Below are 23,896 nucleotides of genomic sequence, written 5' to 3' on the forward strand. Positions count from 1 at the left end.
GAAGAAGCTGGTGTTGATTTATGAGGACAAAAGGTGATAGTTATGGTTCATTGAAATGGAAAAGACTAAAGAGACACTTAATAGAGATTTTAAAAATTACAAATGGCTTAGAGAGGGTAAATAGTTAAAGGTTGCTCCCACTGGTTGTAAAGTTTTATTATATAATCCTAAATTCAGAATTATCATGAGAAAAATGGAAGAACAAGTTAGAAAAAATAGTTTTAAATATATGGATATTAGAAAAAAGAAAGTTTTATCGCTCGTGGCCTGGAAGCAAAGATTATAAAAAGAGTAGAAAAATATTTTATGGAATTGACAATTTAAAAATTAGGAGAATATAATGGACTATGGGGATATGGCCTCAGAATAAGTGATTCCACTTGTGGACATAGATCTCCTGGTTTGATGTACATTGCTATAGCCTTTGGAGATGCTGCTTTGGTCCTTTTGATCTCAACTTCCTGGAAAACCAAGTGGACCATCTCCCCATTTTGGCTTTTCACAAAGAACTGACCTCAGTTTAACCTGCCTCTTTAAGAATTCTGATTAATGATGTGCTGTCAAATCTGACACTGGAGTGATATTGCTAAGCTTCCCCAGTACTGCATTAAAGTGTTAAATTAGGTTATCTACTTGGAATGGAGCTCAAATCCATAAACTTTGACCCAGAAGGAAGAGTACTAACAATTTAACCATGTTGACATCCATTTGGAATAAGAAACAGTGAAATCTTCACTTAGATGGAAAATTGTTCTTTCTTCTGTATTACTTTGGTCCATAGAGTAACTAGGTTTACTGGATTTCAGGAGTCCATGAAAAGAAACAAGCTTTATTTTCTTCAATCCGATGTATGTATCTGGAACAGTGAGGCAGACTGTGATTTGTTGTCAAGTCTCATTTTACAACAACAAAATCACTAGTCTTCCATACTGTACCAGATAATTGATCAGTTGGTAATGCAGCATCCAAAGCAAGGCCTGTCCTTTTTGACCATGAACCATATGGAATAACTGAACTTTTGTTGACCTAATGGAATCTGAAAGAGTCCTATTAATTAGTACTCATGTTGTTTTTTATTCTTGACATATTTAACAGTGAATTTATGCAACTGGGAAACAGACAAAGAACAGATCTGTGAATAGGAGTTAGACACACTTTTTAATGCTTGTATAGGATGTGGGCAAGGCCATTATTTGTTGTCCATTCCTAATAATCCATGAACTGAGTAGTTTGTTAGGCCATTTCAGCAGATGGTTAAAAGTCAACTACATTGCTATGGGGCTGGAGTCACATGTCGACCAGACATGCAATAGATTTCCTTCCTTAAAGGACATCAATGAACCAACTGGATTTTTACAACATTTGACAGTGGTCACCATTAGGCTAGCCTTTAATTCCAGCTTTTACTGAATTGAGATTTCATCTGCAATAGTAGGATTCAAACACACACCAAGGGACATTAGCTTGGGGCCCTCAAATATTTAGTCCAGTGACATTATCATTACATCAACCCCACCCCGGATTAATGATGTGCTCTTGCATCTGACACTGGAGTGATAATGCTAAACTTCCCCAGTACTGCATTAAAGTGTTAATGCTTACATACCGGTGAGGCAAGTGCAAGGGAAGGAGAAACCAACATCCTCACAGAATGTGGTTCAATTGTCTGAGTCAAGGTGATAAAAACAGAAGATATTGAAAATACTCAGCAGGTCAGGTAGCATCTGTGAAGAGAGAACCAGAGTTAGTGATGACCTTTCATAGGAACTGTTGAGCATTATCTGATTTCTTTTTCATTTTCAGATTTTCAGCATCCACAGTATTCTGCTTTTCAATCGAAGGCATGGGATTGTGTGTACTCACTGTGGGGCGAAAAGTAAAACCCAAATATGGTATGTTATCATTTATCAGCCAAGTGTCCAAAGCTGAGTTTATGTTTCCTATTTACTTTTGGAAGAGCAAAGCAGGAAATCAATTCTTAAAATTATTACAGTGACAAAAATCCTCTGCAGCACTGAGTGAATAATTAGCTACTGAAGAATATATAGCTAAGTATATAAAAAGCTGAATAAATGAGTAAACAAAAAGTTGTCAAAGACAATCATTTTCCCCTAAATATTCACCATCAGCTTGTGACTAGTTAGTTTCCATGACATTTCTTTTAAACAAACTTAGATTTTAAATGAAAAGCCAATGATTTTAGCTTGTCATGTGTTCAGTTTTGTAAGTGCGTGGAGCTAGGTGATGTCAATTTTTGGTTAATAATTTCAATCAGTGGGCAAGTTGTACCACACGATGTGTCACTGAGAAACTGCTCTATTACGTGTGCAACATCTTCAGTGACCTTGTGCGTGAGCTTCAAAAAAAATTTTATCAGAGGAGGCTCATTTTCAGAGGTGGTCAGCTGAGTCACTGCATTTACTGCTCTCAGTCTTTCCAATTCAGTCGCCATTGACCTGGAAGAGACCGCTGATGAAATGAAATGAAGATCGCCCACCTCCCTTCACACTCATCAAACCAGAACAATACAGTGTTTGTTCCTTGCTATGGAATCAGTCTCATTGCAGTAACTCCTGTACCTTGGTATTTAGTACTTGTTTCGTAAAGGGTAACAGAATCACACATTGGTCCCGAGAATGCTTTTGGGGCATAATTGTGCACTTGCTTAGAAAATTACGTCTGCCCTTCCCTACCCAGTGCTGATCCCATCTTTAATTGTGGGATAAGCTTAGCAAAGTTAAGCAATTCAGGAACACAGATTCAATGTGAAACTGGACTACTTTGATTGGAGTACATGGGGGTTTTAAAGAAACCCCAAAATGGTTGTGTCTTAGAGGCAAGGCTGATAAGTGGAATAAAAGTTAGGCTCAGAGTGATATGGGACAATTTGTGTGTGGTTCTGAGCCCACTTTTAAAGCAGACCTTCAAGAGGAGGTCAATATAAAGGAGGAACCACGGATGAAGACTGTAATTGAGATAAGACTGATACTCTTGGAAAAGGCATGGCAGACAATATCCACAGAAAAAAAAAAGTTGAAGGAAAATATCTGTGAATTGTTCAGCTATGATTATGTGGAACACATGATGGGGAGCACAGGGCAGAACTTCGCCTGATGTATGAAGGTGAAGAAAGAGTAAAAAATGTGGGACAAAAGAAATGAGAATCTTTGTTCCAATCTAAGGAGTACTGTTATGAACCTTCTAATTTGAGAATGATTGATGAAATCATGCTGAAGCAGTGGCTTCAGGGGGTACAGTTCTTGGCAGAAAATGCTGACAAGTGTGTTTGCTGAGCAAAGTTCCAGAACAGGAACTTTCAGACCACCAAAAACATGGTAAGTGGCAGCATCACAGACTTCATGGAACTAGAAGTCCCCCTGAGAATTATCAGCTTGAAATCCCTTTTTAAAATCCACATGACTCTTCTCTTTCTCTGGCTCTTTCTCTCTCCTACTTTCTTGCTTTCTGAGTCTATTCTGTATTCCCACCTTCCACTCCCAGTTTCTCGCTCCATAAACTGGTGGTGCTATTTATGTGACCGAACCTCTCTTTGGAAGGCAATATTTGATGAGTCAGTTGGGGCTGTACACTCAGCAAGAGGCTGATAATGCTGGGTGCGAAGCTGTGACTATTATGATACAGGGAAAGTGTTCTTCCAGTTACGGAGGCAGGAGCTCTTCCTTTGCACAGCTGTCTAATTAATGGCACACTTATGTTTTTGCACTAAGGCAGAAAATTGGCTGACACTCAACACGTCTTGTTTATTTTGCAGATATTTGTATTGACAGAAAATATCTACGCCAGCCAGGCTGATCTGTTGATAAATCTGCCTTAATAGCAGGTACATTTTTTTTAAAAATGGACCACTAATGCTTTTTGTGCTCCTCAGCAGTTTAGTTGGGAACCTGCTGTCAAGATCTCAGTTGCTCTTGAGTTTGCCTGCCTGTAGCCTTTGCCTGAAATGCTGTAATCTCTCTGCTCGCAGTGTGGCGGTTTCACTGGAGATTCCAAAAGTTCGGAATTAAATTGAAATTAAATACATTAAGAGCCACAGGTCAGACCAGGGGATTAGCTGACATCTATTAATAAAAGAAGGATAAGAACGGAAAGGCAATTGACATTTGGAAAATTAGATAAATTTAAATACGTGTTTTTGCCTGTCAGGTTGAGTCCTTGATAGATGTATGGCCAGATTTAATGTTGGTTAAGGTGAGTTAAAGGGCCATGTTTATGCATTTACATCGCTTGCTCAGGGCTTATGTTTGCAAAGGTAAGATTGATACGAAGACCAAAACTGAGACATCTACTTTGACACTGCCCAAGCAAGACCAACAAGTGGGAAATTGATATATTATCCATCCATGGGAAATCACAGGGTGCACATTCCTTGCCTTTCATATCCAGCAATCAATGAAAGTGGTGCAGCAGGAAAATCCCCACTGTTCCATGAAGAGAAGTCAAGAATCCTCCCTCCCCAGTTTTCTCCTTAATTCCTACTAATATTATGGACTCTTAGTTGGGGTGCAGTTCCTTGGGATAGTTTAGCTTTCCTTTAGGGGTAGCATTTGATTGGAGCCAAGGTTGATATTGTTTTCAGCGATAAAAGCAAAATGCTGAGACAAAATGCAGAGAATACTGGAGAATCTCAGCAGGTCCAGCAGCATCTGTGGAGAGAGAAACAGAATTAACATTTTGAGATTGGTATAAATCTTTTTCAAAACACTTGATTTCAACAAGGGTGGGTTGTTATGAAGGGGAAATATAATCTCTGAAGCCCGTGTAGCAAAGTCACAAAAAAATACTCACCATTATTTCACATTCACTGTTCACTGATCTGAACAGAGCATCAGTGTTCGCAACTAAACTGCTAAGGAACACAAAAGGAATTAGAATCATCGAATCTTTACTGTGTGGAAGCACAGCATTCAGCCCACATCAATCCTCTGACGAACATCCCAACCACACCCCTACCGGTGGCTAATTCTCCTAATCTACACATCCCTGGGCACTATAGTATGGCCAATCCACCTAACATATACATCTTTGGATTGTGAGAGGAAACTAGAGCACCTGGAGGAAACCCACATAAACAGGGGGAGATCGTGCAAACTCCACACAAAACAGTTGCCCAAGGCTGAAATCAAACCCAGGTCCCTGGTGTTGTAAGGCAGCAGTGCTAATCCTGAACCACCATGCTGCTCAATTAGTAGCCTAATTTTTTAAATGTACAAAAACATAAATAGAAATGGCAAGAAAAGCTCAGCAGGTCTGGTAGCATCTGAGGAGAGAAATCAGAGTTCATGTTTTGAGTGTAGTGACCCTTCCTCAGAAGTTCTGTACCTGTCTAAAGATGTGAAGGTTAGGAGAATTGGCCATGCTAAATTCCCCTTAGTGTTCATGGATGTGTAGTCTAGGTGCTAGTCAGGAGAAATTTAGAGTAATAGGGTAGGGGAATGGGTCTGGATGGCTTACTCTTTGAAGGGTCGGTGTGCATTTGTTGGGCCAAATGGCCTGTTTCCACACTGTAGAGATTCTCTGATCTTCTCACAACTTCTAAGGAAGGGTCACTGGACCCAAAACATTAACTCTGATTTCTCTCCACAGATGCTACCAGACCTGATGAGTTTTTCCATCAATTTCTGCTTTTGTTTCTAATTATCAGCATCCAGCAGTTCTTCCAATTTTTTTTTAATTGACCTGGTAATTAAAGCATATTTATCAACAGATCAGCTTGGAAGATATTCACTTTGTTAGTGACAAGGTGACCTTTGGATCCATTTGCTCTGAATAATTAAACACAAATACATGCATTTATATTAACATCCTAAAATCCTGTGTTTAGGATGTGGCTCACCATCCTTATACATCTAGTCACCTAATGCCAGGTCTTGGATATTTTCCATTGGGAAACTAGGAATAGTGAAGTTTCACAAGGGAGTAATGGGTTAAAATAAGCCAAAGCAAAGGAATCAACTTTCTAAAGTAAAATAATAATAATTTGATTCCTTTCTGTCATCACTTTCCTCTTTCAGGTTTTCCCATCACCCCACAAGCTCCTTTGGCAAATTTATCATTGAATGGTCAAAGTTTTGTCCAATTCAAATTGAACATTCTGCCTTGCCGCTACAACGTAATTCAAAGCTGTATTCTAGTTCATGTCAGATTTATGCACTGTTTGAATTTCCAGTTCTGCTTCAGTTACACTTAATGAGTTTAAGAGGACATAATGACTTTGGGAGAATGGAGGTTTGGACTTTTACAATGCTTTGGCACCCATTGTCATCACCAATATAAACCCTGATCAGATGCAAAACTGGTTGGATGTCGAATAAAATTCCCTCGATCATGCCTCATCAAACCTTCAGGACAGTATGGCTGAACTACAGAATAAAACTATTATTATGTTACTACAATAAAAAGTTTTAATGCAAATTCATAAATACTCCAATATGTGTGAGTCTGTGCAGAGCTAGGGCTTGTAATAGGGCTTTTTGTCCAATTCATTCCAAGTCAGGTGTGAGAGACTGACGGTTCAAGTAAGCTGAGAATTTCACCCCATGCCCCCTGAGCTACATTTAAACCTGAAAGTGGAGATCGAAGAATCATGTTAAATTCACAACCGTTCTGAGTCCCCACCACACCTATTTCTCCAGTTCTAGTGCCTGATTACTGCATGTTTCACCCTGTCTCATGTCAAAGAGATATTTTTGCAGGACTGGTGCTTGAACGGCAAAAAGCAGTCCACAGGGAGTCAATTGACCTTTAACAAGATGAGAAGAATTCACTTATCCTATCGATTCTTTCAGAATGATTACAGACCCTAGAAACATAGAAATGAATTTTCACACAACATCTGTATCTGGTATTTAAGTAATGCTTATACAAAATAATTTCACATCAATTCACGCAGTCATCACCTGCACCAACATCTTAGCTAAGTAAAACAAATGGTTTCTAATGGGTTTGATGTCAGCATTTAGAATAGATGCACAATTACATTTGCAGTAATTCCTCCTTAGCTAAGCTTCAGATTTTTTGTTCCATTATCCTCATTGCTCACATGATCTTTAATACTCAGCTACTCCTGTCCCATTCTCTCCTCTTTCCTAAAGGCACTGGCTTGGAAATTCTGTGCCCTTTTGTCCCAGTTAGAGACAAATGAAATCCAGTTGCGTGTTTTCTCCTGGAGTTTCATAGACTGCTTACCAAGGTTAAATGAAGAATATGGGAAAACCATCAAAAATATTCTCTTACTGACCCTTGTTTCTCCAATGACCATTTATATTTATTCTGATGATGTGCTACCTCAGTGTTTTGTGTGATTTGACCTTCAATTCCATCTTCAATCTTTCACAATGACTTACTAACTATTCCAATCTTCACCTTGCATAACTTGCAAACCAACTAGTATAGCACAGAATAGAATAGCAATTTATTGTCACTTGTATTTATGAAAATACAGTGAGATGTGTGTAAGTCACCTCAACTCGGTGCCAATTTAATTACAGAAATTATAAAAAAGAAATAATTGAGACAACGTTAGAACAAAGTTTGTGTTTTGTTTCCTCCACGGCTCCTGGGTTTATGGAGAGGCTGGGGGTGTTGCTGGCAAAGCAAGGATTTCCAGACAGGACTCACCGCACTGTCACTGCCGAAGTCCAGACCAAAGTCACTGCGTCACTGCCATAGTGAGGAGGGACAGACCAGACTCACCAAGCTGCTGATGCTGTAGCCATCGCTCAATCCATCACCACGTCAGTCACCGCCTGAAGCTGCGAGGAATGAACTGGAACCACCACGCCACCACCACTACAGCCACCGCTGACACTGTCACCAGGAGGAACAGATCAGACCCACCGATGATGAAGCCTTCAATAAAGCTTCAGCCGCTATGGTCATGAGGTGTGGACATCTGGATCCACTGGTCTGCTGCCGTTGATGCATCAGGTCTTTACAACCACCTTCCTCCACCACAGCCACAGAAAAGAAGGAAAGGTGAACTGTGAAGAAATGAAGAAACAAAACAAAAAAAAAAGAATGTGGCTAGCCAGGTGAACAAGAGCATATGGGCACAGAGGTCAAACACTTTCCATCATGCCATTGCCACCATCTGATAGTGCCATAATACATGTTAAATTAAAAGTCACATGACACCAGGTTATAGTCCAACAGGTTTATTTGGAAGTACAAGATTTCTGAGCACTGCTCCTTCAACAGGTAGCATTTTTTGTACCTGAGATTTGGTCCTAGAAATAGCTCTTATCTACAATGGGGTCCACACACATGGCACAGTCCATGTTTATCTCTCTGCTATCCAGTAGATCCCGGGTCTTCTCTTCAAATCCTTTCTTCCATGGTCTTGCTGTTCCTAGTTGGTCCTTTTCCAACAGTACATACATGTGCACAACTTCGGTGCCTTTGACTTCAGCCTGCTTCTTATTGTCTGTGCCTAGCATTAACTACCCCTTTAGTCATTCTGCCCTACCCATCTGTAACTCACTTACATTCCCCAAGTTGAGGAGGAATGGACAACAAACAGGCTCACAAACATATGTTCAACATGAGAGAAAGTTGTTCTGACAGAAAACCAGTTCAGATAAGATGGGCCTGCAAAGCCTGATTCTATACTGTAACAATTCTGTGATGTGCTGCGTCATCACCCAGAAAAAAATTTGTTTGTCAAATATTTTCCAATTAAGGCAGTGGCCGTTAACGATTTAACATCAGTCAATAAATTGTTTAAATACCTCAGTACATCAAAGGAAGATTGATTTTTTTCACACTGTATCACATCACAATCGTTTCAAAGTGCTTCACACATATTAAATTATTTCTGAGTATGGTGGTTGTGAATGAGGCAAATGCAGCAGCCATTTTGCCTGGATGAAAAAGCAATGACCAGAAACCTGCTTTTGGTGAAGATTAAACAGATAATGTTGGTCCACATGACTGGAGAACTCCTGACTTTTCTTTGTAGCTATGCCACGCTCACCTGCACCATCAGAATGAGCAATAAAATTGATTAATTTTAACAAAGTGGATTTAGGTTTAGTTTTAGGTTTAGGTTTATTTGCCCTGTGTACTCAAATTAGAAAAGAACAGGAATACATTGAAAAGTGTACAATGCCACCAACACATGTATTATCTTAGGTACTAAATACTTAGATCCAAATCTTAGGCACAAAAAATAGAGAAAATAAAGAGAAAAAGTTACATTGCATTACAGATATATGTAGTTTAAGTTAAGAAAATATGAAATAAAGCTAAAAGAATAGCCATTACAGTCCTTCTCTGAGGGCTTCCACACTTAGTAACAGTTACAAGAGCAGCACTTGTTACCTACAAATGATCAGCATCTTAAACGCAAACTATTACTTGACCTGATTTCTTTTGCCTGAAACTCAGCCTTTCCAGGATGGAGTTGAATATTACCTCAAGTTTAACATTCTCATCCCTTTCTAAAATACCTCAAGACATTATCCCCTCCTTACATTTGTAACACCCTGAAGCCAATATCCCTGTACTCCTTCAAAATTGATTATTTGACATTCCCAAATTCTCATTTCTCCACCATCAGTGGCCACGTTTTACTCGACCTCGACCCTAAACTCTGGAATTCCTTCCTTAAACTGCACTTCCTCTCTTTCCTAATTTAAGATGCTCCTTTAAACCTGCTTCTTTGATTAAATCATTGGATATTTGCCCAAGTATAGCTGTATATAATCCAGCTTTATCTTCACTTAACACTCCATTTAAGTGCGTAAAACATTCAATTCGATAAAAGGCACCAGGTAAATACAGCTTGTTGTTGATTATATTTTGTTAATTGCATGACCATTGCAGTGACTTCAGCCTAATGAAAATAACAATATTGTTCCTAAAATCCAGGCTTTTAGTTGAGAGATAATAGGTAGGTCAGTCAGAATGTTTGATGATTACATAGATTTTCTCTCCCTTTCCCTCTCAACCATAGGCAGTTTTCCAGGAACAGTTCTTGGCTCACTTTAGTGGAGAAGTTAATTGCTGTCAGGTGCTATCACACCTTTCACTGTAATGTATATTACTAAGAGAATGGCATGCCAGGAAATCACAGATTACAACAATAATGAGGGGGCCTTGGGGCCTGGAAGCATCTGTTTGGCCACATTTGGAATGAGAAGTAATGACTGGGCCTGGAAAGCTTGTATCAATATTGAGGATGGCTGCTCAACCATTTTTGGATCAAGCCTTTCAAGATTTTGAAGAAGCTGCCCAACAATGACAGAAACTGAAAAATAGACAGAAATTGAAATTTGTTAATCTGATCGTTGCTGGAGGGGAGAGTTTGCTGTGTGTGAATAGATTGTATTGCAATAGTCAAAAATGATGTTTGTGCTGCATCCAAACAAGTTTTATCATCCAATATTTAATACTGGATTTTTATTAAAGACTGTACACACACCTGAAATGATCTGGTTGTCAGTATGTGAAACAATCTCATTGCACATTTGTAAAACTGGGGTTAACTACACATACATGAATCAAAATACGCTTCTGTTTTGGATTTTTCTTGGAAGCTTTAAGTGCAAAATTCCACCTACTTAATTCAGGTATTGAGAAAAGAGCGATTGGACATGAAGGTAAAGCTAACACTCATCGAGCTGACTCCAGATTTGAAAGGATTTCTTTACTTTCAAAGCAACAAATTTGTACCAGCTTCCCATTTAAGAACAGCTCCGACTAAGAGTCCTTCAAAAAGATTGTGCTGAATTGGGTTGGAACTGAAAATCTTTGGAGGCAGGTAGAATTGTACAATGGAGGTGAGGAAATGAGTAAAAATATCTGTGGGATCAAATATGGATGCAGAGATTTCTGGGACTAAATTGGTGGCTCAGTTTCACAAACTGGGGCAACATACACAAGGTTTGGTAGAATATTACATTAGAATTCATGTTATCTTGGGGAATATGGAGGGAGAGCATTGGAGTCAAGGTAGATGGTACATGTGTTGTGGGAACACCAGAACTGATGGGCTGAATTACAGCCATTCTATTATTTTTTAGCGCTGTTATACTGAATCCCAAACTTGGAAAATCAAAACCGAGTATTCAATTCATAAGACAGACATGATAAACGATTCTTCAAACAATTAACTTTCGTTATGCGTTGTCAAGAAACAAACTGCATTTTTTATCCAATGCACTCCACTGTTCCGTTAATTGAAGTGTGTTATGTATACCAATCTACAATAAGAGGAAAAAACTTACAACTTCTGCTCCTTCACTGATAATCATCCTGGCAAAGGCCAACACATCTGTTTGCCAATTAGTACAACTCCGTGTCCTGAAAACCTGTGGAGATCCTGTTGAGTATAATGCAGCTGCAGTCAAAGGCTAATTACCTGAAGCTCCTTCCAGGTCATTCACTGAAACGCTGTCAACAACCATGAGACCTGTAACAAGCTAGCAAATTCCCAAATTCACAGAAGATTGCCAATATTAGTAAAATAATATCTGGGGTATATAATGAGTCACAGCTCAAGGACACACTCAACTCTTCAAATCATGAATTTTCCTGGACTGTTTGTACAAAAAGCAATTCAGCCCTGGCAGTCACCGGCACTGACCTTGTGTAATCACAAATCACTAAGTGCTTGCTTCACTGTAAGATTCTTTTTTCCTTTTAAAAGGAATGCTCGCTCTGATCTCAGTCAAGGTTCTAGATTTCGTTTCTGAATAGAGAAGCATCAGACAGCATTCCTGCTCTTGATTCCTATTCAGAAACCCTTGCATTGAAATAATCACATGTGGATGTCCGCGAGCACAGGGTCAGGCTTGGTACAGTACGTGCTGTAGTGCCTCTTCTGTAGTTAAATACATTCTGCATCCAAATTCTCCCATGAGAGATGGTCCTTGATCCCCAGCACTTTCCCTTCTTCTGTGATGTTACAATTGTGTGGCACAGTGTCTCATCAACTAGGAGAAAATTGGTTTGCCAAATATTTATCAAAACATTTGTTTGCCATTTTTTGTTCAACACAGAAAATGCAAAGTGCTGGGGAACAGGAATGTAAGAACATAAGAACTCAAGAAGTAGTAGCAGGAGTGGGTTATCTGGCCCCTGGAGCCTGTTCCACCATTCAATAAGATCATGGCTGATCTTTTTGTGGACTCAGTTCCACTTACCTGCCTGCTCACCTTAGTTCTTTTACTGTTAAAAAATGTATCTAATTTTTGCCTTAAAACCATTCAATGAGATAGCCTTGATTGCTTCACTGGGCAGGGAATTTCACCAATTTATAGCTCTTTAGGTAAAGAAGTTCCTCCTCAACTCAGCCTTAAATCTGCTCTCCCTTATTTTGAGAGTATGCCTCCTAGTTCTAGTTCTATACCCTGTAGTTCTAGCAAATACCATTGGAATTGTGTTTGAGCTGCATTCAAGCACCTTTGGAAGAAGAGTTGCTGGGGAAAGGGAATATGGGGAACTTATAGGGAATAGAGTCACTATGATGATTAAACATTCATAGCTGTCCTTTCAGAGTGTGGCTAAAGTAGTGACAGATGATTGCTGTTTTATATCAGAAACTAAACTCCTTCAACAGCTGAAAGACCTTTCACTTACAGCTATCTCCAATCACCAAGAGGAGATTTGCACTTCACCAGTACAGACTGGCTTCAAGGTCTGATTCAAAGGACCACTGTTCAGAATCATGCCATTCCCCATGTTGCAATGCAGCCTCTTTGACAGTACTCCGAAATGCTAAATAATAGAGCGGTTTAACACAAAGGAATTTTGACTGCTTAATTAAACTTCATCGCACCTGATTAAAATCTGAATACCTGACAAGAAAGACACAGCATGAGAGACAGAGACAAAGACAATGGAATTTGAGACTGGCAGATGACACAGAGGGTTGGCATGTCACTGCAGAGACAGACAAAGAATTCATGACTGCCCACACGTGACACAGAAAGTGACAAAGATTGACACATCCTAAAGAGAGAAACATACTGACACATCAGACAAAAACCAGACAGACAAGAAACAGAAAAAACAGAACTTAATCCCACCTGTTTGGTTTTGACTGAAATCATCTAAAGCAATGTTAATCATTGACTGAAAGAATATTGATTTAAATATTTAACTAGATTGACTTGATCATGTTTTAAGAAATAAGCAATTATTGAATTTTGAATGTGTACCTGTCTGGCACAAAAATCTTGAAAAGGCAGTTTGGTAATAGCAGCTTTGATCAATATTGAAACTCCTACAAAACAGATTCAGAAGAAAATGGTTACAATGACATAAAAAATGGCACTGAATGGCAGGAAAAATGCTGCTGACAATCTCTGTTTCACTGAACCTTTAGGTTTCAAATGGAGCATCCTACACATTCCTGCCCCTCGTCAAATCATGTGTTTATCGAAAACAAATGTCATTAACTTATTTTTTCTTGAAATTCCACTAAAATCTTTTTTCTCTATACTTATCCCTTACTCATACAATTTATCTGAATTTATCTGTTCATCTTCAAACCGCTTCTTTTCTCTCAATAGTTTTGAACATCAGGGGTCTGCTACATTTTGAGTCGTGGTTCCTTTACAGAGTGAAATAGCTTCTGCTCTGGGTTGATGCTCTGGGCAGTGCATCTCACACAGCAGGACCAGCATGTGACAAGACTCGAACAGAAGCTGAAGAAACATCATTAACTTTGAAAAGCACATTAGTCATCAGTAATGTAAGTGCTGCCTTGTTGTCTGATGAGACTGGTGCAAATAGATTAGTTGAATGGAAATGATAGAATAGCAAGAACGAAGCAGTCTCAGTTGAAAGTGTCTCTCATTTCACCAACCTGGGAGTGGGCCAGGTGATGGGTGCATGATGAGAATGCAAAGGCTATCCTGGTGTTGCTCGGAATCTCTTTCCCCCAACTTGTTGCTAACATGTGTCCTCTCAGAGCACATTGAGAAGAATACCACCTATCACTGCAGTTTAGCAAAAATAATGTCGAGATGAAAATTACCAAGTACACCTGAAGTAGTTTCTCATCAGGTCATTGAGCTTCTAACAATCCCGACTCAACACCAACATTTCCCAAAGCATACAACATCTTTATATATTTTTGGCAAGATTCAGCTCCAAGGCAACTCATCACTGTCTGCTGACTTCAGTCAGGAGTTTCCACTTTGCTTCTGAAAGGACGTTTTCCTACAAAACCTATCTATGCACTGTGTGCTTTAGTTGCCCTATTTTAATGTTGTAAGCATACAATAGTCAGTAATAACTGTTTAATTAAATAGTGTCCGACCTGAATGCAGAATGGCCCTGGGTTTCTGACATCCTATTTGTGTCATTGTAGATACACTGCCAGAGTCAGCTCCAGATTTTTCCCTATTTACCTTGTAGCAGCACAGATTTAGCTGCACATGTGCAAGATCAGTACATTCCCCCGCCACCATACTCTTGAACTGTTTATGTCTCTATTCATTTAGCCTCCTTATGCAGTCAAGCTCTGTGTCTCTAGCTAGCCATGTAACACCCTGCATTACTGGCACAATTTCTGTGGCTGCTAATCCAGCTGCCTCACTTCTCCTGGCTCAACGTCTCTCCAGACAAATATATGGTACAAAGGCAGAATTAAAGAGCACTTTAAACGCCTTGATATCATGTAATATAACTATTTTTGAGGAGCACCAAAGTTAACGTGCTGCAGCCTTAAAGTGGTCTATGCACACACACCTGAATTTTGAATGCTGCAAACACGTTTTCTCCCATCCCTCCTTTCCATTGATCTAACATGTCATTCCTCAAAAGGCTCATGATTCACAGACGTTTACAAAGTTCTCAACTGCGGAGTTCAGGCTCTCTACATCTACGTTGATCTCTACCAGCAAAGTCTTTGTTTCTACAGGGAACAAAGGATTCAATACAATGCAGTGCGCACTCGGAAATCAAGAAGACCTGGTTTTCACTGTACACTGTGTTGCTGTGAACGGTTTCTACTCATAGGAAGGTGCAAGTGGGAAGAGAGAGTCAGAAATGTGTTACACAAAGGTAAATGACAGCCGATTAAAACATCATTGTACAAATTAAAATACTCAGATTACAGGAGGCACATTATTCGTTCAATAACTCCTTGTTAATTAAAGTGCAATCATCTTGCTGTTTACCAGAGCTTTTAACAGTGACCTGAACTGCCTCTGAGCTCTGTTGTTTCTCCCCATTATCCTCACTCACCTTTTTGGTTTGTGAATTGTGACTCAGTTATTGTTCTGAGAGGATCTTTGGGCATCTAAGAACCAAAGGTCAGTTCTCACCCATGAGCCTGACTGCCTACACTCAAGCTTGTTCCTGTCTTCAACCACTTTCCATATACAAACACATGGGCACAAGGAAATACTGCAGCAGGAGTCACTACAATCAGAAGCTCAGCAGATTTTTTCCAATGCTACAGCTGCAAAGTCTCTGCTTACTTGGGTCCCAATAATTGACATCAGTTAATTGCAGAGGCCCAAGAGATTGTCAGGTACATTTGTAACTAGTCACTCCTCGACTGTTAACACCTTGAATAGCAGACAGAAAAACTGAGTCTGTTCTAACATCTGATGGCTGCCGCTGATGTAATTTCTCCTGAGCATCTATTTTTAAACCAGTGCTATGGAAGCAGTCTCCATTAACAGCATGTTGTGCCAGACCATGTAGCGTCCATGAATCATGAGATAGCGTCTTGGCCAAGAGAACCAGCAAATGCCAACAGCACCACTTACCTTACAACTAAGCACGAGAGCACTCCTCATCAAGCATCTTCTGACAGATTTATAAAGGATGAGTCATCAGGTTTCAGAGCAAGTTCTTTGTTTGCAGGACCTAGCCGTGACAGTCAGCTTTGTTTTAATCACCAACGCATCAGGCTGCAAAGAGATTTTGTAAGGAATTTTACACTGTTATTTGAATTCTGCTTGAAAACGTGAAGCACATTGAAAAGAGCATGCCAATTCCTTGTTCGTAAAAATAAAACTGCTTATCAAATTATTATATTAATTTGCCAAGAACCTCAACAGCACCATCAATTGACATATCATCTCGGCTGGTTCACAAAGATGAACTGTAAAATTTAAAACATTAAACTTAACAACTCAGTTGCTTGCTAGTTAAAGGCACCAACTACTGTACTGAATCACACAGAAGAGGGATACAAATTAAACATGGTCTAATTGGAAAGTCCATTCTAATTCCTGTGTTTGTGGGCTAAGGATATCCCAAATGGCATTGCTGTCTTTGTTGTTTTAGGTTATCTGATCTAATTCGATGGCCACAGCCATTGGAGTCAGTGCTGCCAGGCTAGGGAAGCGAGGACACATAGCAGCCAAGGTTTCTGATCCTGATCACTATCTAGTGACAACCTGGGGATTGGTACATATCTGTTAATTGTGGTCAAAATTCGTTTTGATTCTGATGGGAACATATGAGCAGGAATAGGCCATTCAGCTCCTTGACCCTGCTTTGTCATTCCAAATCATGACCTATTATCTGCTGCAATGACAGATTCCCACACTTTCCCATACCTCTTGTGTTAACATTTCCAGAGACCCCGGGGGATATCCTTTTGGGAAATGCTCACGCTCACCTGCTTTATTTTCTTGCCGTAAAGTGCTTGCTCTCACTCTGGCTGCGTTCCCTGAAGTCTTTTTACATCTCCCCCACACCTCACATTCTCACCAAGCTCTGTGTCACTTGCAAGCTCAGGAATATAACAGCTGACCCCCACTTCCACCCCCACCCCCACCATCCAAATCATTGCTTGTGAATCAGTTGTGAAAGGCTGAGGCCCAAGCATTGCTATTTGCAGTACCCCAGTAATCACAGGCTGCCAATCAGCGTTCCTGCTAAGCTACAGTCGTGCACAAATGCTCTGATGTTCCATGCACATTGATCGATGGCAGTATGCTAACCGCGGCATTGACTTCCACCTCTGGAAGCTGCAGTCATGCAGTCAGACTTCAAGGCCCATGCTGCCGTTAAGAAAATTAAAGGAGAGAGTGATCAATTTTCCTACACACTATTTCCTACCTGTTAACCGATCCTTAATCCATGCTAATAGATTACCCCAATTCCCAGCCATTTTAATTTTGTTTATTCTGTAGCGATTGTAGTGGTATTGACCAGATCGACATCATAGAATATGAGTTCACTGATTGGGGCTGTTAACCTGGTTCAATCAGGGAACCCTGGCTGGCAGATATAAACAGGAGTGTCAGACATAGACTCATAGAGGTGTACTACACGGTAACAGACCCTTCAGACCAATTCATCCATGCTGTCCAGATATCCTGAAGTAATCTAATCATATTTGCCAGCATTTGGCCTAATCCCTCTAAACCTTTCCAATTCATATACCCATCCAGATGTCTTTTAAATATTGTAATTATACCAGCCTCCACCACTTCCTCTGGCAATTCATTCCATACAGACACCACCCACTGATTGAAATGATTGCCTCTTGGGTCCCTTTTAAATCTTGTCCCTCTCACCCTAAACCTATGCTGTCTAGTTCTGGTCTCCCATAATCCAGGGAAAGACCTTATCTATTTACCCTGTCCACGCCCCTCATGATTTTATAAACCTCTATAAGGTCACCCTTCAGCCTCCAATGTTTGAGGGAAAACATTCCCAGCTTATTCAATCTCTCCCTTTTGCTCAAATCCTCCAACCCTGACAACATCCTTGTAAATCTTTTTTGGACCCTTTCAAGTTTCACAACATCCTTCCCATTAAGTGTAATGTCCTACCTTAATTTCCTGATCACTCTGAGAGCTGGATCTGAGGGAGCTGGATCAGTGTCAAGGACTCTCCACATGTAAATAGACAGTGACTTGGTGATAGGATACCAGACTCTGTGGAGTTATTTCAAACTCCTTTATGGGACTTTATCAAAAGCCTTCTGAAGATCCAAATACACCACATTCACTGGTTGCCCCTTATCAAGTAAAAGTTGCATAGTCCCAGAGAACTGCTCTCTCATCAGATGGTGGTTTAACCTGACGGTCACCACACCTCAGTTGAGGGGAGAGGTTAAGAAGGAGGGACTTCACTGTAACCTCAACATTATTACTCTGCTCGTAACATCCACAAACACACTGTATTAAGTTTGTCAAACAGGATTCTGCCTTCATAAATCTATGGTGACACTACCAACTCAAACAATTATTTTCAAAATTTCCATTGATCACATCCTTTAGTTTAGTTTGGAAAGGCATAATGTGTCAGCACAGTCTTGATGTGCTGAAGGGCATGTTCTTGAGCAGCATTGTTCGTTGTTCTTATGATAGATTCTAGCATTTTCCCTGCTACTGACCTCAAGCTAACAGATCTGTACTTCCCCATTTTCTCTCTCCTTCCTTTCTGAAACTGTGCATTTGCACTTGTAAGCTTCCAATCTGGCAACTGGTCCTGGGGATTTCAGTCCCATTCACCTCTATGATGCAACTTTTTCACTAACACAAATTGTTCCCATTCCAAACTTTTACTCAACCCTTGGATTTTAATTATTTCGGGAATCTTCTTATGTCTCCCTCTGTGGACACATTTCCCTACGTTGTGCTATAAACTGCCCTGTCTCTGTCTATAATGGGCCCACATTTGTCTTTCTTAATCTTTTCTTCTTTATAAACCTATGGAAACTTGTACAACATGTTTGTAAGTTTCTTGCTATTTTGCATTCATATTCTATTTTCTGTTTCTGCATCACTTTCTTGGTCGTCCTTTGTAAATTCTAAAATTTTCACAATCTTTAGGTTTGCAAATTCTTTAGAAATGTTATAAGCCTCCTCCTTTGTTTAAAACTTTAATTTCTCTTGATTACTAATGCTCTCTTGCATTTCCTGTTTTTTTTTGTTGAAAGGAATTTGTTTTTAAGTATTAAGTAGAGGGCATGCATTTAAGATAACAGTAGGGAGCTTCAAATGAGATAGGAGGGGAAAGTCTTTTACACAAAGTGGTAGGTGCCTGGAACGCACAGCTGGGATAGTGGTGGAGGCAGATACAATAGGGGAGTTTAAGGGTCTTTTGCATAGGCACATGAACAAACAAGGAATGGAGGCATATGATCCATGGGCAGACAAAAGGGATTAATTTAATTTGGCATCATGTTCAGTACAGCATCATGATCCGAAGGTAAAAACAATGACTGCAGATGCTGGAAACCAGATTCTGGATTAGTGGTGCTGGAAGAGCACAGCAGTTCAGGCAGCATCTGCTCCTTGGATGCTGCCTGAACTGCTGTGCTCTTCCAGCACCACTAATCCAGAATCATGATCCGAAGGTCCCGTTCATGTGCTGTACTGTTCTATGTTTTAAGTCTCTAAATATTAGCATCACTATTCTATCATCAAACTTTTAATGTAGTTTTACAATCCATCATAGCCAAAGTCCTCCTCATGCCTTCATAATTACCCTTATTATGATTTAAGATCCTATTTTCAGATTAAGCTACATCTTTTTTGAGTTTGATAGAAAACTTTATCTTACTGCGATCACTACTTCGTAAAGATTCTGTCACAGCAAGAGTATTAATCAGTTCTTTCTCATTGCTTAATACTTGATCTAAAATAGCCTTTGCATTTCTTGGTTTCTCAACATACTGGCTCAGAAAGCTATTGCAAACAAATTCCAAACATTCTTCCTCCACAGCATTAATTTGTTTGGAGATTAAAGTTTCCATGATTACTGCATTCCCTTGCTACATGCTAAGTTTCTGATTTATAGCATGTCTTACATCACCACTACTATTTGGGTGTCTAGAAAGTACTCTTACCAATGTCAGCTCCCCCTTGCTGTAAACTAAAACAAAGGACTGCAATTGCTGGAGATCTGAAATAAAAACAGAAACTCAGCAGTGTTGGCAGCATCTGTAGAGAGAGAGAGAAACAGAGTTAATATTTTGAATCCTGTGACTGATCGCCTGAACACTTCTGATGAAGGGCCAACTTGTAGAATCATAGGAAGCAGGCCATTCAGCCCATCGATTCCACACCAATGTTAACTCAGATTCTACATCCTATTTCACTAACACACTGATCCCAGCATCACATTGTCAGCATCACCCTACATTCTTTTCCTTTTTGCCCACCCTTTCCAAATGTCCCTTATGTTTCTGCTAGTGCCATGTATTCACTTATCTTGTGGTAAAGAAAGTGCATTTAATTCTTTCTTTACAAATCTATTCTGCAATTTGACACTGTTTGATTCTAGGACTTGCTTCTGCTGCTTTCTACTTTTGTTTACAGATACCTATAATCAGCTGTGCTTTATTATATCTGAATTCTCATTTAGGTCCCCTTCCTCCTGCCAGATTAGTTTAATCCTCTCCAGCAACACTGACAAATCTCCCTGACAGGGTATCACTCCCAGTTCTATTAGGGTGTATACAGGTCACACCTGCCCGAGAACTAGTCCCACTTGCTTAGAAATCTAAATCCCTCCCTCCTGCCATGTTTTTCCAGCCACATGTTAATTCGCTCAGCTTTCCTGTTTCTATATTAACTAGCATGTGGTAGTGGCAGTATAGAATCCATAGAATCATGTAATCCCTACACTGTGGAAGCAGGTTATTCAGCCATCAAGTCCACTTTGACCCTCTGAAGAGCATCCCACCTCCTCTGTTACCCTATGCCTCTAACCCTGCGCATCCTAGCCTACACATTCCTGGGCACTATGGGCAACTTAACATGGCCAATCCACCTAACCTGTACATCTTTGGACTATGGGAGAAAACTGGAGCATCCAGAGGAAACCCACACAGACACCGGGAGAATGTGCCTTACATTATTGCCTTAGAGGTCCTTCTCTTTAGTCTCCTACCTAACTCCCTAAATTCTACTTTCAGGATGTCATTCCTTTGTTCTGCTATTCTGTTGGTGCAAAAATGGACCATAACCTCTGGCTCTTTGTCCTCCCCCAGAAGTATGTCCTGCATCCACTCTCCATAACCCTGGCATCAGGGAGGCAAAATATTATCCTGGAGTCACATCTGCAGCCACAGATGTTGCTGAATGATGCCATCCCCTCAACCCTGGTTGAAAGGACAATGTACAACATGTTGGCTGATGCATGGATATTGACCAACTGGACAAAGGGCCATAGAGGTTCCAGTGGCCACGGAAACATGCCAAAATATGTGAATCAGAATATCTGAGGAAAATTAAAATTGCTCATATTTGTCATATCCAAAACATCGGACATATTCAGTCTGGCAGCACCATCCTATCAATCAACTATTGATCATCAGCAAATCGAAGGGGTCAGCAACATTGCTAATGGGTGACATTTGCTCACCAAGAGTCTGTTCACCAAAGTTCAGTTTGAGTTGTGCCAGAGCCACTCATTTTCTGAATTTATTTTTGGCCTCATCCTAGCATGGACAAAAGAGCTGAATTCCAGAGTTGAAGGAAGAGTAATAGTTCTCAACATGAAGGCAGTAATTGATTCCATTATTAAGTCAGGGAAATCAAGGGGAAAACTATATATAATAGCTGGATTCACACCTAGAACAAGAGTAATTATGATTATTAGGTGCCAAACAAGTCTCCTTCAATTGCATCTTTCAATCTCCGACTTTAATCATCTCGAAAGGTAAAGTCAATAGGTATGTGAGAAGCTACCTATAAATCCTGCTTTGAGCCACACGTCATCCTACTTGGAATAATATCACTGTACCTTGGAACTTACTTCATCACAGCACTGTGGGGCTAGCCAGAACATATGGATTGTAACTGTTCAAGAAAGTACTACACCGCCACATTCACATGGGTGGTTATGAGTGGACCATAGATACTGATCTTGCCATCATTAACATCCTAGGAACAATTAAAGAAAAGTAAATCAGAAGAAAATAAACAGTGCTCGCAATGTTAGATATTTTTGCTAAAATGAAGCTCTGCTTCCGAGTATTTGTTGTTTGGAAAAGGGATAAGTATCTTGCTTGCTCTGGCATTGTGTACAGGATAAAGCAACATTTGGATGTTGCCATCAGAGAAGCAGCTTGAATCCAGTTACTATGGAAGTTTGCCCGGGTGGAATAGATTGTTTGTTCTCCAAAGCAGTGACAGTTTCTGCACTCTTTCCCACCCGTGTTCATCCTCAGGGAAGGGAAGCAAAGAGAGGCTGGTGGTCTCAGGTTTGTGCATAGTTTTGAGAGTGAGCATTTCACAGCAGGGATTTCAAGATAAATACCATTGCCGGGCAGTTGCTGGCTGAGAGCCTCACTGACAACAAGGGGTTAAAACTGCAACCAGTTGTCCTGCAATGAGACAGAAACAAAATAGAGTGGGCCACATGTCACTTGCTGGGTCCTGTGCATTTACAGCAGCTGATTAAACTCACAGAGGTCGGCAAATTGGTAGCCATGGCAACGAGTGTTTTGCCAGGCAACACACCTTTGTACCTTTGGAAAGTGCTTCTGAAAGCTGCACCAGCCTATTTTCAGACAATCATGAATAATTAATTTTCAAATTCAACATATCACAATTGGAGGCAGTAGACCTGAGCACCGATATGCAAAGCTAACGCAACCAAAAGAATAGTTGTTAGAAAGAATTATATTTATGCCAACTCTCTGAATGTTAACACTTGGTAATTATAGTTATTCATGCAGGGGGTGATGACCCATGCTCTGAGCTCCATTTTACTCAAGTGTTTTCACTTGATAAGTCGATGGAAATTATTTCTGACAGAAGCTGAAATCCTTGCTCTTGCCCCCTGAAGAGATCCAACAGCATGTGACTCCCTGAAGAAGAGGAAAAAACACAGCCAAAAATTCCTGGTAGAACCTCTGAAGTGCTGCATCTAGAAAACTTATATTAAAAATATATCTACTTCAACTTTTCTCTGTGACTTAACACGTGGAGGTGTTCATTATTGATATTCTCAAATAATTTTCATTGGCATCAAACATTTGAACTCCAGACTTAGTGTCACTTTGGATGACAAATCTTTGAATGACCAAAGATTCTGGCTTCATCTGATGTGCCCAGGAAACACCAGCAACTTAGTCAGTTTTATAGGCCCATTAACATTCTAACAAAGGGACAGAAACTCCAGTAATTTGAGTTGTTGTCCTTCCATGTGAAATTGGGAGTACTGGTTGACCAACAATGCAGAAGTACATTTAAAAGGAAGCTAGATTGGACTATGAGAGGAAAAGGAAAGGAGAGTGCATTGATTCCCAGGACCTGAGATTTGGTGGATTGTATGCTTGTTTCCAGCAGAAATATCTACAATGACCTATTGGGCTGAATGGCCCGTTCAAATGCCAAAAAGTTCTATCTAACCATTGCATTATAAACAAAATGAAGATTAGAGATAAATAGCCATAGGGATAGTACAGAAAGATATGCTGGAACTAGAGGCAACCCAGAGAAGCTTCACTCTATTGATCTTGGGTAAGGTGGGATTTTCTTTTGGGGAAATGTTGAATAGGTTGAGCTTGTACTCACTGGAAGAATGAGAGGAGGCCATATTTTGACATACTTAAGATTCTTTGATAGAATGGCATTGTCCATATAGAGAGGTGTTCCCTTTTGTGGGAATTCTAGGACAGAGGGCATAAGTTCAGACTAAGGAATTGCCCATTCAAGAGATATGTGAGGAGGAATTTTTCCCTCAGTGAGTAGTGAATCTATGCATTTTGTTTTACCACAGATGGCTGTCAAGATTGGTTGTTAAGTATATTCAGAGCTTAGATAGACAGATTTCTATTTGTTGAGGAAATCAAGAATAACAGAGATTAGGCAGGAAAATAGAATTGATGAGCCATGATTTCATTGCATAGCAAAGCAGACTCAATGGGCCAAGTAGCCTACTTCTACTCCAATAGCTTATGGTCTTATGATTTCAGATAAAGAAAGAGAAGAGGATAGGG

General features: G+C 40.0%; 1 long non-coding RNA gene across 6 annotated transcripts in view; it reads right to left on the reverse strand.

Annotated features, from left to right (window-relative positions):
• Positions 1-1,061: 1,061 nt before the first annotated feature.
• The window catches only part of LOC122540950 (uncharacterized), a 37,194-nt gene continuing 14,359 nt past the window's right edge, over positions 1,062-23,896 (reverse strand). For 2 of the 6 annotated variants that reach the window (XR_015753763.1, XR_015753762.1), the window contains 5 exons: positions 19,793-19,886; positions 15,747-15,890; positions 7,714-8,000; positions 4,807-4,864; positions 1,062-4,664 (listed from right to left, as the gene is read on the reverse strand). This is a non-coding gene — a long non-coding RNA (uncharacterized LOC122540950). Of the gene's footprint in view, positions 4,665-4,806; positions 4,868-7,713; positions 8,001-11,246; positions 11,342-13,181; positions 13,247-15,746; positions 15,891-19,792; positions 19,887-23,896 lie in introns of all 6 variants that reach the window. The other 4 variants (XR_015753765.1, XR_015753764.1, XR_006309467.2 and 1 more) reach the window with 4 other exon arrangements.

Source organism: Chiloscyllium plagiosum, unplaced genomic scaffold (genome assembly GCF_037043375.1).
Source record: "Chiloscyllium plagiosum isolate Xiang-an unplaced genomic scaffold, Cpla_swu_hap1 HiC_scaffold_39, whole genome shotgun sequence".
Classification (NCBI taxonomy): Eukaryota; Metazoa; Chordata; class Chondrichthyes; order Orectolobiformes; family Hemiscylliidae; genus Chiloscyllium; species Chiloscyllium plagiosum.